This window comes from Scyliorhinus torazame, chromosome 2 (assembly GCF_047496885.1).
Source record: "Scyliorhinus torazame isolate Kashiwa2021f chromosome 2, sScyTor2.1, whole genome shotgun sequence".
NCBI lineage: Eukaryota > Metazoa > Chordata > Chondrichthyes > Carcharhiniformes > Scyliorhinidae > Scyliorhinus > Scyliorhinus torazame.
In genome coordinates this window covers 31,680,468-31,686,467 of record NC_092708.1, presented here as the reverse complement: position 1 = coordinate 31,686,467, position 6,000 = coordinate 31,680,468, and positions in this window count along the sequence as shown.

Below are 6,000 nucleotides of genomic sequence, written 5' to 3'. Positions count from 1 at the left end.
GGATGAGAAAATATCAGCCATGATTGAATGGCGGAGCAGACTCGATGGGCCGAGTGGCCTAATTCTGCTCCTATGTCTTATGGTCTTAGATTACTGTAGACATGTGGGGTCTTTATGGTTGTAGTTGACAAAAATTCTTAGTGTGTGTGTTTATACAAACGTAAACTAAATTTGTAGAATAAAGCTTGTTTTTTGATTAAAAGGGCCTAAGCATAAAGGGCTCAGGGCTGGTTTAGCTCAGCGGGCTAGACAGCTGGTTAGTGATGCAGAACAAGGCCAGATGCACGGGTTCAATTCCTGTACCAGCTGAGAGTTCTGAATTCTTCTTCTGTGTACCCGAACAGGCGCCGGAATGTGGCGACTAGGGGTTTTTCACAGTAACTTCATTGCAGTGTTAATGTAAGCCTACTTGAGACAAAAAAGATTATTATTAAGGGGCTGTTTAGCACAGGACTCAATTGCTGGCTTTGAAAGCAGACCAAGGCAGGCCAGCACAGTTCAATTCCTGTAACAGCCTCCCCGAACAGGCGCCGGAATGTGGCGACTAGGGGCTTTTCACAGTAACTTCATTTGAAGCCTACTTGTGACAATAAGCGATTTTCATTTTTTTCATAAGAAGTCCATTGAATAACACCTGAAAGGCAGGCTCTAGTGCTCATCGTCACCAAATTCAACTAAAAGTTATAGGTCAGGTGAACTCCATAATATACCTTGGAGTTTTCTGAATCCTGGCCCATAACACTATGTACCAGCTTTAGTTGTGTTCGGTTGAATCTTGCGCACGTGGAGTTGACGCTATGTAGTGCTTCGCTCCAGAGTCCCCGCCCTATTTTGAGCCCCAAGTCTTCCTCCCGTTTCCTTCTCATCGCATCCAGTACAGTGTCGTGCATTCTTGCTCATATAATGATTATTGCAGATTTAATAGAGGTCACAAGTGTGTCGCATGAGAACAGTTCAGCATTCTGGGTGGGACTCTCTGGCCTTGACCGTCACGGCACCCATTGCCAGTGAGAATGGAAAATTTGGCATTCCAGCCAAAACTCAATTCTCTATCAGTGGCACTGGAAAATCTCAGCCGCAAATGAGGATGGAAGATTTCGGCCTACGTGTCTTTTTATAGAATTCAGAGCCATGGTCAATGATCCAGTTCATCCATTTCCCTCTTTACTCATGCCTGGTCTTGAAATGAAATGAAAATCGCTTATTGTCACAAGTAGGCTTCAAATGAAGTTACTGTGAAAATCCCCTAGTCGCCACATTCCGGCACCTGTTTGGGGAGGCTGGTACGAGAATTGAACCGTGCTGCTGGGCTGCCTTGGTTTGCTTTAAAAACCAGCTCTTTTAGCCCTGTACTAAACCAGCCCAACTAAGATCCACAAACATGGTGGATGTGTACCCAGGCGAAATCATAGAATTCACAATGCAGAAGGAGGCCATTCGGCTCATCGAGTCTGCCCCAGCCCTTGGAAAGAGCACCCTATCCAAACCCACACGTGCACCCTATCGCCGTAACCCAGTACCCCCACTCAACCTTTTTGGACACTGAGGGCAATTTAGCAGGGCCATTCCACCTAACCTGCACATCTTTGGACTGTGGGAGGAAACCGGAGCACCAGGAAGAAACCCACGCAGACACGGGGAGAATGTGCAGACTCTGCACAGACAGTGACCCAAGCCGGGAATCAAACCTGGGACCCTGGAGCTGTGAAGCAACTGTGCTAACCACTGTGCTACCATTGAGGATGGTGCTTGACGGAACATGGAAGGGGACCTACAACCAGAGTTTGGTAGAAAGTCCACACAAGGAAAACTAATATTGATTTGAAAAGATGACGCTGAGGGACCCGTAACAAATGAATCAAAAGGAAATTCCAAAAAATTTACTTTTTATTAAATACACCTATTTGGGTACCAATGATCACTAGTCCCGGAGACATAGAAAATAAATTACAACCTACCAATTAATACTGCATTGCGTTTTATAAATATATTTTACTTGCACATGACTGTACAGAGTAACAGGAAAAAAAAAATACTTCATTACTTGATTGGTGGCAAACAAAATACTTTAAACATTGTGGAATAAAAAATTGAACAATAGCAAAATACCAAGTAACAATATTACTGCTACATCACACCGTTTTATAAATTTTCTACCCCATTAATCAACATTTAGAACAGCATAGAGTCTGAGAGTACAGAATGAGAAACAGATATGCATTTTATTTCAATACAGCAAACGGTAACTTTGAAACATATTTCAGAGAGAGACAGAGAAACGGATTCCAACAACATAACCCATGGCCTGGTTTGTAAAGAGGATGGAAAATAAGGAAAGAGGAAGGTTAGGACTGTTCTGCTTTGCTACCAAACAAAATTGTTTGAATATACCTTGTTTGTTTAATGGCAGTTTTTGTTTTACTTACTGGACGTTGGAATCGGAGTACAGGCCATAAATCCCATTGCATTAGCTCTTCCCATTCTATAATAATCTTTACTATTGTCACAGTAGGCTTACATTAACTCTGCAATGAAGTTACTGTGAAAAACTCCTAGTCGCCACATTCCGGCGCCTGTTCGGGTACACTGAGGGAGAATTCAGAATGTCCAATTCACTTACCAGCTCGCCTTTTGGGACTTAAGGAATGAAACCGGAGCACAAGGAGGAACGCACGCAGACAAGGGGAGGACATGCAGACTCCGTACAGAGTTACCCATGCCAGGAATCGGACCTGGAATCCTGGCACTGTGAAGCAACAGTGCTGACCACTGTGCTACTGTGCCTCCCCATTTCACTGCATCATTCAATATTCATATCTTTCAAATACTTATCCAGTTCCTCATTGAATGAGTATTATTTCTGGCCCCAAAACCATATTGAACTGTGTTGTTCATGGGACCTCTCCGTTGCTCTAGTCTTGTGTGACCTTTGCTGATTCTGGTGGGAAGTGGAGTATGATTTAATTCAAACAGCCCTGGAAGCTGATCGTGAGCATCAGACCATGGGTTAGTATTCTACCACCCCAATCCACCTCCTATCAAAATAGCCAACCCCCCCCCCCAATTACGATTATAAAATGTTAAAAAAAAAAAATTCTCGGATAGACACGTTGAAAATTCTTCAAACAGGAACATACATCTTTTAGGTTTCCCTTTCTCTTTCAAAATGCTGAGTTCTCTTCTTCAAAGTTGCAAACACGCAAAAAGACCGCTGCAAACTCTTGACCTTCCTGTCGTACCTCTCTGCCCACTGAGTTGATGTAGAGTGAACACGGTTCTTTTAGCATTCTATTATGTAAGAAATGGGGTTAATATTTGGTATTCGTTTCTTTAATTTATGACCTATGCTGGCAAAACAGGTTGCTGCTAGAAGATTGGTAGTGTCGGTTTTCATTTCCAGCGAAACGTTCAGAGGGAATTTATAGTTACCAGAGAATGTGGCTGATAAGCAGTCAGCGGCAAGCTTTCCCTGTCCTAATCCTATAGCTACCTCGGCTCTCCTCCAAGGACACCTCCGCTCAGGTTAACGGATAACTCGCCTATAAGAGAATCACGAGTCCCTGCAACAGTCACAAGTTGAGTGATTTGACTGGCAGCTCAGTCAACGCAAAGCCATGATGAAGCCGGGGGAATGATTCCTGTTAAGATCTGAGCATTGGCAGCTGAGTGGATGAGGTAAAATAGAATAATGCAGATTCCCACAGCACCAGAGTGAAAGAAAGGTTGAAAAGGTGGTGTTTAGAACAGATTCTTTAGAATTCAACAAAGCCCAGACAACCGTCCCTTCAAACCCTTTGACAAAATGGATTCTCTATCTGTTCAGTTTTGCTGGAATGAGATGTGCAATTATTATCACAGTCATAGTTCTTATTACATAAATGTGGTTAGTAATAGTTATCAATGCATGTACCAATGGTTAGCGATTTAAATGTTGAAATGAGAATTGAATAAATATTTGATTTGCAGGTCCAACGAATAAGAGTTAAAAAATGGCATCGATTCGATAAATCTTTCGGATGACCAGCAAAGGTGGTCTGGCCTGAATGGTCTTATTCTTTGATGATTTTATGTGCAATTATTATTGATAATATTAGCTATCATTGCACGCTTAATTCCTTTGAAAGTCAATAAATGCTTTTGGACCCTATAATCTTGAGAAATTACTTATAAGCTTATTTATAAAGAAGAACATTCTTTCCCTAACATTTATCTCACACTCTGCAATCTAAGTTGCACAAAACAGCAATGCCAATTCTTGCCCGTTTCAAAGTTTAATTTTGAAAATGTCCTTGATGTCTGTGGGTGTTCTGTGAGTTTTCATTGCTTTGTAGAAAACACAGGTGATATCCTTCAAGCTCTCTTTCTAAAGCCCACCTGGTAGTGCAAAGGTACAACATTAAGAGGGGATGCTCAGATGGCTGAAGATTAAGTCAACTATATGAACTGGATCCAGAGGTAGGTTACAAGGTCATCCAGGAATTACAAAGAACCAACTTTAATATATTGTATATGATTGGTGTTTCCCCAATTCAGCATACCCAATGAACACACCAAATCAATTTTCTCATGTCATTGCACCACATGGGGGCATTGGATTGTGAATCACTCTATACTATATTTCAGAGTGGAAACTGCAGTTATTATGATATAAAACCAACAGTAAGGATAATATCACGGGCCATATATCCATTTTAATCGATCATGCATTGACAGGTGATATTACATTAGCTGTATGCAATATGTCCATCCTGTTTATGAAGTCAGTGGATATAAGTGGGAGACATAATTGTCAGCTGATACGATACCACCCATTCTGCGCTACCAACCAACAAATATTTTGAGGCCATAAAATCCACAGACTATCGAGGTAAAGTCTCTTAAAATTTGCTGACCTTGCAGAAAATCAACGCTTTTGAAGGAGAACCACAAGGCTCTTTCTGAGGGATGTTGAATTAAAAAGTATCGACAGAGGAAAGGGGAGAAACTAAATGCTGAAACTAAGGCTGATGTCCTCCCAGCTTGGGATTAATGTTTGAAGATCAGACCAAGGAGATTGCGGTGCCTCATGAAGGAAAACAAATCAATACATATACTCGCAAGACAGCAATAATGATTCAGCACATGTTTGTGTTTCCTTGGCAGGCAATTACATTTGCAGGAAATTATTTGAGAGCTCCATGCCTTTTCTACACGCCGTTGGTCTATTTTGTTTATGTTCCATAGCATAATATTAAAGAGGATGTTTTCATTTTGTGCACAGGCTTAACACTTGTGACAAGTATCATCTTACATGGCATCCCAATGAGATGGGCTCCGATGAAGAAGGCATTTGATCGCAACCTTCCAGGTTCCCATTGCACGATCCAATTGTTTCTTAAATGAGCCCAGTCCCATGCTTTTGACCACCTTAGCTGCTTGGTAAAACCCACTCTGGCCACTAATCACTCACTGATGAAGATTAGGCATTGCTCCTTCCAGTTATGCTCTTCGTCCTACCAAAGGAGATGAAGAATCTTCTTCAATGAAAAGTGAGCCAATTTACAATAGGAATCTGTCAATAGATGCAGGGAGTCTTGGTAGTGTGTTACTATTGACAAGGCGTTATGAGTAGGTTAACAATATTTACATGGAGTCACTGGGTCTGCGTCCAATATTTTGGCGGGTTGGATCTGATTGTGTGTTAATGTTTATTAGACATTACTAGCAGTGTGTGAATATTCGCAGGGTGTCATAGGAGTGTGACAAATATCAGTGAATAGGAGTGATAGGGTTTTGTTTTTGGCTATGGATCAGTAGTTGTGTGTAAATAAATTGAGGGGATCCTCAGAGTGTGCTCACATTGGCTCAGCATTACTATTACTTGAGAGTGTGTCACTATTTGGGTGGAAGAATAGGGAATTCCTAGATGCGCGTCAGTATTTCCAAGGATTCTCCAGGAATACGTCTGAATTTTGGACAGGGGGCGGTTATACGATTAACTATTACACAGTGGTAATGTCT